The sequence below is a fragment of the Salminus brasiliensis genome, chromosome 16, assembly GCF_030463535.1.
Source record: "Salminus brasiliensis chromosome 16, fSalBra1.hap2, whole genome shotgun sequence".
NCBI classification, from domain to species: Eukaryota; Metazoa; Chordata; class Actinopteri; order Characiformes; family Bryconidae; genus Salminus; species Salminus brasiliensis.
In genome coordinates, this window is record NC_132893.1 from 22497048 (window position 1) to 22510356 (window position 13309).

A 13309-nucleotide genomic window follows, 5' to 3' on the forward strand; every position below is an offset into this window, starting at 1 on the left:
TGGTCCAATTTGAATTTAATGTGAATTGGGAAATAATATATTTTTAATTTAAAATAAGCACTAGTCTCATTAGCAGGATATGGAACAACTGGGTGCAATGGTGCCCTAATTGAAAAAGGTTTCACCTCAAGCTGAAATGCTCCTTCACACTAACTTCAGAAAGTTTCTCTTATTAAATATTGTTCAAAAAGAAAGTGTATCATTGATCTTCTGTACTAAATCTACTGACCCATACTCAGATGTGTACAGACCCCAGATTCAAAAGCAGGATAGGAAAAAGTGAGATCCGTGCATCCTTGCACATGTGAGCATATAAGCGTGTCAGACATGACTATTAGAGGCTGCTGGACCTGAGAAGAGCCTGATGAAAGCTGGTGACAGCTCTCATTCCTGCAGTCTCAGGACAGGAAGCTGGAGAGCAGCAGGCCTCTGAGGCCGTCTGGGCTTGGGGAGACACGAGACTGGGCCTGGCTGTGAGCCAGGACGCTCCGCTAGGCCCACAGAAGTGAAAGAGCATATGAGCTGTGTGCTGGGGATTAGACACAGGAGAGATGGTCTTCATGGCATCCGGCTTCAATCTCAGCAGACTGGGCACAAAGAAAGCTACTGCAGCTTCAGTGTCTAGAGGACTTCAGCACAGACTGTGACCTGGTAAATAGTGGCCAGGGTGACTATAGGCTGTAATGGAATTCTGGAAATGTTAAGGATGGTGATGCCATCATGCTAAATAAGTTTAATCTTCAAATAATTTTCACTGGCCAAGATACTGAATAAGAGCGAGCGAGAGATGTTAGTCCACATGTTCAGATGCAGGAGAAAAACATGAACTCTTTATCTCCATCTTTCCACTGTGCATGCTCTTCCAAAAGTCTAGGGGAACTAAAAATTACACGCTGAGGTATTGCGCTGTTTAAAAGATATAAAAGGATTTGTTTCGGACAAGAGCTCGGTTCCACCTGACTCATCACTTTGCTGCAAGATATTTTTAGCATTCCTGTTTGGATTTTCAGAGTTTTCTAGGCTAGAGGAGAGCAGAGCCTTCCAGGATTTAAGCAGTTATATAGGGTAACACTCAGTAATGCCACGCTCTATGGGTAGATAGCATACTTATATATGCACACCGCTGCTGCTAACGCGACAGGCGCACTTTGTATTTGAGTGGATGTGTTTGAGAGAGAGTGTGTTTTGGTTCATTTACCCCGTGTTGTGTCTGCCGCAGCTGCATGTGTCAGCTGCTGCCTGGTTTAATGTGAAGTTAAAACCCTTCATGACGCCAACTAGGGTCCAGTTACACTAGTGGGAATACCTGCTATTGTGCTCCAAATCCCCCCTTAATTCCCAGGAATTCTGCCATCCTTCCCTTAACTGGCCTGATTTGGTCTTGCCTAACGTCCAAAACCACAAAGGTTGCTAAAATGGACCTTAAAGATGATGGGCTTGTCTGTAATTCTCACCTCTAGAATATAATTAAGCCTTCACACACCATCGCTTTGGTACCTTTTTAAGAGCTATTGATATTCCACACTGATCCTAGTTAATTATCATGCTTATTGTTTGAGACTTGAATAATGCTTGAATAATGAAGCTACTACAGATGATTAGGACCGTCGATTACTCCAATAAGCTTGAAACCGTGATTAAAATTGCCCAACCATTGGGTGAAATTCACTTTCTCCAAAAATCTGCAATGATATTTTAAACTTAAATTCTTTATTTAAATATGAATTGGAGATGGATACACTTATCTACAATTCTTTGGTATTATTGTTAATTAACTGTTAAAGGGTCCATAAACTAGATTTGTACATTTGTAGTTTATTTATTTTCTTGAGATCCACTTGTGACATTTACTAAAAATGGCCATTTTAATTCCTCTTCATCCCTTAGAATCAACCTCTTCGCCCAGACTAAGCATATCTCAGACCGCCTTCAATGAGTCTACAGCGCAGACGCAAAACTGCATACCTGTTTTGTAAGTTAGTGTAATGTTTCAACAGTACAAGTTTAGTTAATGTAAGTTCCCCTACAGCGGCCTCTTCCTGCCAAAACTGTCAATCGCTTCATTCCTAAGTGAACCCCCACCTTCTCACGATATAGACGATACGTGTAAAAAAAACTAAAATAATTAACGATGGGTCATTATTAGCACAGGTTTAACTAACTTGAAGTTTGAAAATGGGCTGTTTGTTGAAACATGAGAATGGATGGGCTGCACATCATATTGAACCCGCCAGCAGAGGCTCTAGACCACTCTAGACAATTTTGACAGATGTTGCGCGGCCCATGCTTTCTGCAATCATTGGACTGTACTGTATTATATTGCCCTTATTAAAAAAAGAACAGGTAAAGTGAACTTCAGAGTGGACATGCATGACTAAACGTCTGTAAGCTGAATGGACGGGTGTATCTAAATGCACAAAAATAGTGAATTCGAAATGAGCTGTGTTTCCATATTTAGTAAAATTTCACAATATGTACGTGCTACATCAAACTTCAAAAAGGGAAATTGAGTGTTGCATGATGTTTAACCTGTAACAGCCCAGCAGATATCTTCATTAATTTTCCTCTGTTTGTACTACGCATATCACTCACTTCAGGAAACTGTTTTTAGCCACTGTTTTTAGCCACTTTATTGAGGTATGCGGTGAAAGTTATTGTGCGCTAAATAAAAATAACACGTCCCGGCCCTCCACAGCAAACAGGTGCCTTTGGATGTCACGGATTTGTAATTATACTATTGCAATGGAAACTCACTTTATTAGAAGAAAGCCAGTGCATTATGAATGGTTTTTGCCTGTCGTCATGGTAACAGGAAGCTCAAAAACCCTGGCAACAGCTGTTGTTATCACAGCCTTTGAACAGCTGGGGGGCTATTGTTGGCAAGGCATTGTGGGCAGCGACTGTGTCTGCCAGTCCGTGCCTTGCTATGGCCGAACCGGAGATTTGTGGATTTGGTAGCTCAAGCAGTGTGTAACGATCACGATGTGTGGCAAGGAGATAGATTGGAAAGGTTGGAAAGCACTGTTCTGTAATTCTGTATTACACACCAGGGCAAATGGTATTCAGCTCAAGTTTTTAGCGCAAAAGCTTGTCAGATGTGTGTATTCTGTGAAGTGAAGTGTGTGTGTTATTGGGCAGAATCCTTCCAAAATATTACATGTATGACTTAAGGTATACTCAATGAAAACTAGGCCGTCTGGAGATGATGATGAATTTGCCGTCATGGTAAGGTTGGCTAAATAAGAAAAAAAAAAAAGCTTACCTAGCAGTGTCACCTTTCATACACCTACAAAAATGTCATTTGACATGAATATCATGTGGTAAATGTAGATATTTTACCTAATTAAATTAAGTGGGATTTTTTGATTGACAATATACAGTGAAGCTTGTGCAACTTTGCATCAGTAGCAACAAAAGAATGCATGTGTAGCCAGAGCAAGGATAGGCTTCAATTTACAAAAGTTTCCAAAATCATGATTGACATGCCTCCCAGCCAATCACATCCGTTGCAGAATTAAAAGCGTTGAAAACTCTGATAACAACAATCCCACAATAAGAATGTAGGTAAAATTACAGTGTAAGTTACAATAGCAGTGAATAAGTCTAAATCTAAGTGATTAGACTAGGACCTTAGGCATGTTACGTGTTAGGCATTTCCTTCTTAAAATGGATTTTTTGTATTAGCACCTATTAGACCTTTTATTTAACTGTTTAATTATTGTTCCATCATCAATCTGGCACTGTGCCTGTACTTTCATACTATTCATTACATACTCCATTGCTATTTACAATTTACTCCAAATACACCATATGTCCAAATATTTTTGGACACCCCTTCTAATGAATGCATTCACTTACTTTAGGTTGCACTCACTGCTGACACAGATGTGCAAATGCACACAGACAGCTTGTCTAGTCCCTGTAGAGAAGCATTGCCAGCTGAGTAGGACTAGAGCTCTGGGCAGATGAACATTAACCTATTAGCAGCATGTCTAATTTCAGGTGTGGAAGCAGTGGAACAGTTGAGGAGTTGGTGATGAGGTGGGGTGGTGATCATCCAACATCCTGACCTTACTTATGCAATGGGATCCTCACAGCAATGTTCCAAAAGCCTTTCCTGGACAGTAGAGACAGTTACTCCAACAAAAGCAGAATAAACTCTTTTTAATACCTTTGATGAAAGAAACAATGAATGGGTCCATATCCAATACTTTTGTCCATATAGTGTATATTGAGTTTGGAGGTCTGAAAATGGGCCAAGTAGAGACAAGTGGAGGGGAGATGCAAATGGATGGAGTCTCCCGTCTTCCTACTGATCGACTTAATGAAGAATTCCTTCAGTTCTGGCAAATAGTAGAGACATTGTGCACCCCTGGGCTTCATTGAAAATTGAGGAGAATTCCAGGAACAGGAGAGAACCGGACAGAGACAGAGTGAGAGCTGTGTGTGTAAAAGAAGCGGGGTGCTGCATAGCTCTGCTTTCTCTGTATATTTGAATGGCAGGAGGGGGTAACCCAATAATCGTCTCTGTCACTGTGTGTTGCATATCTGTCTGCTGGTACTGGTGGGGATGGGTGTGAGTGTGTGTGTGTGTTGGGGGAGGGAGGGTCTCCAAAACACACATCTGCTGTGTTTGTGTGAGTGCAGGGACTACCCAGCGACCCTTCTGTATGGTACAGTGTGTGTGTAGTATACATACTAATAATGGGTAATATGAAATTGAACAACAACAAAACAACAACAACAACAACAATAATAATAATAATAATAATAATAATAATAATGTATTAGCTATTAAACATGAATAAATGAATCTGTTGTAGCATCCCAACTTTATGATATTTGTGCTAGATTATATACACTATATAGACAAAAGTATTGGGACACCTGCTTATTTGTTGTTTGAAATATGAAATATGAAATCAAGGGTATTAAAAAAGAGTTTATCCTTCTTTTGTTAGAGTAACTGTCTCTACTGTGAGAAGGCTTTCTACAAAATTTTGGAGTGTGGGTTTGATTGCATTCAGCGACAAAAGCATTATTGAGGTTGGGATGTTGGATGATCATCAACCCACCTCACCCCCAACTCTCCAACTCATTAGTCATGCTGGGGGGCTTTATACCTCTCTAGCACACGCCTGGCATTAGGCGTGGTGCCAATAGGTTCATGTTTATCTGCTCCAGAGAGTCTACTTCATGGGCATTAATTCTCTAATGGAACTAGACAGGCTGTTTGTGTGCATTTTCACATCCGTGTCAGAAATAGGTACAACTTAAAGTAGCTGAATGCATTCATTAGAAGGGGTGTCCACAAACATTTGAAAATATAGTGTATTTGGTGTATTTATATCATCTTGTTATATTTTGTGAGAATATATGTTAATATCTATTAAGTTTGTTTCAAATGTTAATTGTTTTAAATATTAATTCAAATAGGACAAATATTATTTTCATAAAGTCTCAGTTAGGCCTCGTTAGGCCTTAATTCACTCATTAAAGCTGGTTAGGCAGGTCAAGAATTTATGCTTTTGAAGGCATATGCATGTGTGTTCTTGTAATCTGTGTGCGTGCGTAAAGGCCCTGTGTGTTTGCGCAGGGGCCCGGCTGGACTTCGGCTGGCTGTGTGGGCAGATGTGATAGTACGCTGCAGCAGGAATGCTAATGCTTCCTCTGAGGTTAGCGAGGAACAGTGTGATTAGCCCTCCGGCCCCCGGGGGGAGCCGCTGTGCGCTCTGAGCTCTAATTCAGTTTGACGTCAACAGGAAGCCAGGCCATTTCTCGAGGGGCAGAAAGGGAGGTGGGCCATGGGGCCGGTCGGCCAGTGGAGTCTGGGGTTCTGTAGCTTAGAGAGGCTGCAGGAGGGATTAGCCGGCGCTAAAATGTTTTCTTTGTAGTTTGGAAGAAACCCGAGGAAGGCTCTCCATGAACCTCCCAGCTTTACTGACCCAAAGAGGGGGTGGCGGAGGCAGGGTGGGCTGCTAAAGACGGCATTCCGCCATTCCCAACCCATCTCTGTGTTCCCCCTTTGCCTCAAACACACAGCCCCCATTGAGGCCTTGCTTGCAGACCTCACACACACACACACACACACTATTCCTTCTTTTTTTGTGGGGCCAGTAGTCCATGGGTAATGACAGAGCATAAATGGAGGATGATAGTGTGCCCCACCCATTGTGAATCCTGAATCAGTTAAAATAGCTTGGCTCATAATCAGTGCAGATTATTAGCCCTGAAGCTGCAGGCTTATTACTCATGAATAATTATTAATATTAAGGCTTAATATCGAAGCATGTTCACATCACTGTCTAAATGTCCTGATCAGGCAAAGAACATGAGTTGGAGCTTTTCCATCCTTTTGAATTAGCCCTGCTGGTCATCAATGTCTATAGATGTTATTATCTAGTAAAATATAAGTTGTGATGTCGGGAGACCAAAATTCAATGTCTGGATAAGGTCTAATACCAACCTCGGTTAGATGTATAGAGGTTGATATTTTGACGGTTTTGAAGTTGTGATGCTCATTAACCAAAACCCAATGTCTTCCAAACGTCACAAGCCATTGATATACTGCCGTAAGAAAAGAACATTTGCCTGTGAGGTATGGTGACTAAAACTCAACTTCTGCTAAACTTTATAATGTTAATGTCCACACCATTGTTATGTTATGTCATGTGGCTCATCCTAATGGTTTTCATGGTATTAAGTAATCAGGATTTAACGTCTGTCTGACGTTAGACTTTGTTGTCAACTCAGTGTTGGTTTCTGACAGATATGTGACTTTGATTTCTAAACAAAACTCAATGTCTGTACAACGGATGTCTGGTTGCTGTTGGGCTGTTTTTTTTTTCAAACACCACATGAAAATCTAATGTTGTTAGATATGTTGTTATTTTTAATAGATTTCATGGTGTTAAGTAGCCAAAATTCAGCATCTGTCTAATGTTGTTCTGATGTCAAATTGATGTCTAGGGCCTGTTGGAATGGTTAGGACCCCCCCCCCCCCAAAAAAAAAAAAAAAAAAAAAACTGGCTAATGTTCACACAGTTTGAAATTCTAACATTGTTAGATGTTGTTTTTCATGGATATGGACATCTGTCTAACGTTAAGAGTTCAATGTCTTTCTGATGTCAAATTGAATTCTTGTGCCTGCTGGGATAGTTAGGATAATTTATCTCCAAAAACAACTTCCCATCCTTTTTATGACCTATTGCTTAGTCTCTACTGTGAACTACTCTGCAAGTTCTGTCAAACTAGTCTGAAAAGTATCCAGTTATTTGAGTTATTTGAAAAGTAAAGCTATTTGAGTGAGGTATATTAAAGCATGGGCTCAAATATTATATGTTTCTTAGAGTCCAAAAGGGTCAATACACTTCTTAATAATACCTGTTTCTGTGTAACACCTACAGTACATTCTCGTTCTTGTTGTGTTGCAGACTGTCATAAAGAGGGCTGCAGCTTACTGTGTGGAGCTGACTGGAACATGCTCTAATGCGGAGGACAAAATAACTGTAAGTTTCAATTGGGATATTTTTCCACTGCTTTTTCCTGTCTGCGTACTGGCACTTATCTTAACCTCATAATGCAGCAAGGTCTATTATACACAAAGTGAATACTTCAGTAACTACTGGGACTTCTGTACAAACTGGTGGGGCTTTTCTCTGGAAGTTTGTAGGAACACTTTTGGTCTGCTGGAGGGCCAAAGGCTGTTTAAGGGGTTAAGCATCTTGCACACACTCACAGAGTGCTATTACACAGTGCTGTTGCTGCCAGAACAAAACCTTGTGCCTCTGAAGTGTCCTACTACAAGATTGTTTTACTTTTTTAGACAAAGGATTCAAACATTCAAAACACTGATTAAGTAAGTTAATGCAAAAGGATATTTGTAAAAAAAAATTAACATGCATTTTAACAGTTTAAAGTGAAGCTGGCATAAAAATAGGTCTGATATGCACTGTAATATATATATATATATGCCTATAAGTGAATTACAGAGTGTTTATGTTAGTCACAAGCTCTCTTCACTCACAATCTTTCTAAGCTAAGATAAGATAAGATGAGATAATCCTTTACTAGTCCCACAGTCGGGAAATTCACAGTGTCACAGCAGCAAAGGCACTCAGCAAGACACTCAGTTACACAAAGTAGATACATTTGCAGTGTATATACAATAGAACTAATACAAGTCAAAAACTCTGAAAACAATATTATTTACAGATTATTTACAGATAATTACCTTTACAGTTCAGCTTGGTCAACAATACATATTGAAGTGAGCTATAGAAACATTAGTAAATGAGCTGCAAATGAAATATGCTTAAATATTTAACCCATTTTTAGTTTGTGCTCCTCCCCCTCAACTGTTTGATCCCATCTGTAGGCCAGAACTCCCCTTTCACATTACCCCCCCCAGTCTGGGAGGCTTTTAATCATGCAGCACTAAGCCCTTGCTGGGATTTGATGAGCAGGCAGTTAGACTGTTGTGCCACCCTAGAGCTTAGGGTGTCACAATATCACTACATAAAAACACAGTTCTGAGAAAATCTACTACTCTTTCTTGGACACAGGTATATATGTGGTTTCACAACTCTAAGGTGGTGCAACTGTCTAACTGCCTACATGGTAAACAACAGGAGATCTTAATTTTGAACCTCTGGCCTCCACCCATGTGATAGGGGCGTTCTAAACATCAGATGGGAATAAACAGTAAACAAATTAAGGAGGAGGGGCCACAAACTATAAATCTTTAGCTGCTACTTATATACTAATGTTTTTGAGGCTCTACTTAATCTGTATTGTAGAAACACACAGAGTTACACACTGAACAGTGTGAGTTAGAAGAACGTAGTTGAGTTAAGCTTTTTGCAAGCAGTTATTTAATCAGTTTGCGTTGCCCTTCAATGTGATATAAGCTAATCAACCCATCCCAATAGTCCTTACAGCTGCATTTAAGGGTTATTAAGGGTTTGCGGCTGCATAGGAACATGATAGGCACCGTGTGTCCGTTATCAGTAAATGGTGAGTGACAATAAATCATTCGGTTATTTATTTTGCCTAAAAAATTCACTTCAGACGTGTCGATAGCCTGGTGTGAGTTGGGATGACTGTTGAGGGCTCCACGCAGAGATATGAAGCATAGCTGAAAGCGGCAATCCTGCCATTATAATATCTCTCCTCCAGCTCTTCCTTGCTGGTTTAGTAGCAATTGGGCCTTGATAGATGAACAGCAAATTTCAGTTGGAGCACTTGCTGTTCTTTTCCAATCACTCCAGCTGCGTTGCTTAAGCGTTTATTTCCTCAGCCTAATAGCACTTTTTTTCAGTCGTGTCCTTATAGAATGCAAATTCGTTCAGAAACACAATTTGGTGCCTTTAATGGTTCGGCGGCTCGGGATGCAATTGCCTGTGCCGTGGGTGCAGGGAGAGAGGGCAGGGTTGGGGGTTGGGGGTGTGTGTGTGTGTGTGTGTGCGAGAGTGCCCGTGATGGCAGAATGAAGCAAGGTTAACTCTCAGCTTTTTAAAGGGGGTAAAAGACAGGCAAGGCTCTTTAATTGAGTGTGAAAGCAGCTGGGTGTTGGGAGCCATTTCCCCCCCTCTGCAAGCTCGACAAGCGACTGTCTCAATATCCTCTCGGCTCTAATCGCTCGCTCAGTGCCCGCCACCCCCGTCTCTCCCTCCTCTCTCCCTCCATTCCCTCTTGCTCTCGCTCTCCCCTCTCCCCGAGCCCTGCTCCCTGCAGAGGATTGTTTTACGCTTAATTTTGTTAAACCTAACGAGATTTCGCTAATTAAATCTCCCCCTGGCTGGAAATCTCTCGCTCCTGTCGGGAGAAGTGATTGTTTGTAGATCTTTTTAGACAAATAAACATTTTCATCACGAAAGCGTGGGGAGAGAGAGAGCGAGTGAGAGAGTGAGAGGAACACTTGCTGCTTTCCATTCTTCTTGCTGAAATCAGATAGAAGTCTGATCTGCTCATGTTCGCTTACATGGCCCTCTGATAAGCCCCTGTTATTAGTGTTTTTTAGCACTTCTAAGATTTATGATGATTCCCCACAGCTTCATCACAGGGATTGTAATGGAACATATGACATTACACCAAAACAGTAAACATTATTAAACCACCCCTGTGGCCATAAAAGCATAGCTGGAGGCCTCAAAGAAAAAAACCCAGGCTTGCGCTCATTGGTAGGGATGGATGGCGGGGTCTGTCTGCCCAACAGTAACAAGCTTATTGGCTTCCTGTTCATATTAGAATCCAGTACAATCAAGGTTTTACTAAACGCAACAGCCCCTGCTTCAAATTAGGCCTAAGAACAGTCCTTAACCATGGTAAAATGACTGCCCTGGTTAACATATTGTTTGTTAACATAGTACAATGTGGTAAAACACAGTAATTAGTCATTCTCAGGAATGGATGCCCTGTGAAGACAAAGAAATTATAACCATTTAACTTTATAAGAGCCAATTAACCCCGTCACTAAAAAATAGTGTTCATCAATGGGACATGTCAAGAAAACATAAGTGTAAATTATATCTGTATTATTAATATTATTATTATTATTGAAATGTTTCTTAACATGTTAAGTAATGTGAGTCAGTTACAGCTGAATTAATGTCCTAATTTATAAAATTAACTAAATGTCTTAGGGACTTGAAGGGGAAGAATTCTATTCAGTAAATGATCAAATTTATTTATAATTTATTATTTATTAGAAATAATCACAATGCACAACATGCAGTGTTGTTCAGTAGGAAGTGGTTTCTAAGCAACATAACGGGCACATTTACACAGAATAGATTGTGTGCCTAGGGCATTTCATCAAAGATGAATCAAAACTGACTCTCAGAACCTAAAATCAATGTAATCTTATTTGTGTGTGTTATTATTTTTTATTATTAATATTTTTTTTAATTATTTGCTTCATTATATTAGTACTGTCCACTTAAAAACATAGGATTCATGAATGGAGGAAAAATGATTTTGTTTTTTATTAATGATTAATCGCGATGTTGGTTTGAGGTAATCAGATTGATACATGATGTCAACATGGTACCATTTGTCTCTTTTACATATTTTGTCCAATGATGTGGAGGGGAATAATGATGCTATTGGTTCATATTATTTCAGAAAATATCAGAAAATCAAAAATTCATGACACTTTGATGTCATTTTTTTAAATGATTCAATAGGTCCATTTAGGACATTTAGGTCAGTTTTTATCTGAGCTTGACCTTTTTCTGGACTATCTTTATAGGCTGCCTTTTCCATTAACCTGAAGCATCAAAAGTGGGACATATTTTGGTTAGATTTGCAATAAAACATTGAATTGACAGTAGATAAACTTGAAATAGTATACAGATATCAGAATGTTTAACTGGAACGCAGTCAGCTTGGGTGTGGCGTCATTCCCAATCCCCCTCTCACATCCAGCTTCTGAAGTAAATGGTTAGCATGATATCATTTGCCCTCTTCTAATTGATAACTGTCTTCTAATTGATAACTTCTCCATACACTTGTAGCAATATAAGCATTTTAACTGAAGTGTCCTTTTAAAGCCAAAAGCTGGTCCGGCTTTTGCAGTTGCTGCCCTTAGACTATGGACTAGCATACCTATTACCACATCACACATATCTTCTCTCCTCAAGCCCAAACTCTAATCCTTTTTTTTCACTTAATAGCATTCAGGGCATTAGCATATCGCTCTACATGAGTTGTTCTAAAGTTTCGTGTAAATAACTTGTTTACTTTCCTGCTCTATGTGTCTCTATAAGAAGTAGCATTTGCATGTAGCATTAGTTGTGTGCTTTTGCAACATGCTTTATTGACTATGCCTTTAGATTAGCCCTTGATTTGTATGAAAGGGGCCCTGGCTTTGTGCCCTTGAAAGAAAACGGGGAAGCAATGGTTTCAGAAATATTGCTACAGTGAAGAAGTTGGACAGTTGTCAGCTAGTAAACATCTTATTCCAAAGAGGACTGAGACTGCAGTCCCTTGGCGAAGAGGCCATATTGTCATTTATATAAGGCGACCACTAAAAGAGTATGAATATGTATGGGTGTAGTGGAGTTTTGTTGTGTGTGTGTATGTGTGTGTGTGTGTGTGTGTGTGTATGTGTGTGTGTGTGTGTGTGTGTGTGTGTGTGTGTGTGTGGTGAATCGTTGGGTGGGTCTGCTCCATTGAGCTTTCCCAATGAGAGGCCTTGAAAGCATTGTTGACTGCAGGCAGTGGCCTGCTATTGTGGGTGCCCCTCGGGACACTGTTATTGTGGGACTCAACCTTATGTTTCCCGTTTGGACTAAGGATAACTGGTGCCAAAGCGCTATCTCTCTTTCTCTCTCTCACTCACTCACTCACACACGCCCCCCCCCAACCCTAATCCTGCTCCCCAACACACACAAACTCACTCATACTTCCATACACACTTGCACACACACACACATACACATACCCTGGCAATGTGCTTGCCCTGTGGTAGAGTGTTGGGCAGTATGCCCAGTCTCTTGTGAAAGGTGCCCTCTGATTCTGCCCCCTCTGATCAGGTTTCTGCCACCTGTTGCCCCGCGCCAGGAGGGCCGAGCAGATCCGCAGAGATGCCCTGGCATTTGGCACTATTACTTTGCCCACTAACTCTCCAGACAACACCCATGACCCACTATTCAAATCTGTGCATCCAGTTTACTCCATGTTACTGCTGACTAGCAGTTTTGGAGTAAAAGCAGCGTAGCTATTCTGCAAAAAATACATGTAAAGAAATAGTTAACAGAAATAGTTACAGAACATTTACGGAATGATTTAATATTGCTCACATCCTAAATGTAATTGCTTTTACAGTTTTGCACTAGAGCTACAAGGCTAATGCAGCAAGCTTATTGGAATGCTGGAAGCTTATTATTGTGCAAAAGATAAGATAAGATAAGATAAGATAGTCCTTTATTAGTCCCGCAGTGGGGAAATTCACAGATCATATCTAAATCATCATCCTAGTCCTGAACTCTTTTAAAGGTGCAAAAAGAAGGCTTTTATTTAGTATTTTATTCTTTCCCTAATGTATAAATAGTAAGTAGCCTATGTGGTTTGGCGAAAGATGCACAGATGCTGTTGTACGAGCCAATTTACAACCCTTTTATTTTGCCTCGGAATGAAACATACTGATTTGACTCTTGATAAAAAAATACTCTTTTTGGACGACTCACAGAACCCACATATTATAGCAGGTATCCACGTAGCAACTAATATTCCTGTAAGTAGCATCATAACTAGTATCAACAAAGCCATGTTCTCGTAGTATTCTGCTGCTTGCAGCTTTGATAAA

General features: G+C 40.3%; 1 protein-coding gene across 1 annotated transcript in view; it reads left to right on the forward strand.

The window, feature by feature from the left end:
* The window catches only part of pknox2 (pbx/knotted 1 homeobox 2), a 125583-nt gene that overhangs the window by 14883 nt on the left and 97391 nt on the right, over positions 1-13309 (forward strand). The window contains exon 2 of the mRNA XM_072658194.1: positions 7434-7508. The gene's annotated coding sequence lies outside the window, so the exon portion shown is untranslated. The remainder of the gene's footprint in view (positions 1-7433; positions 7509-13309) is intronic.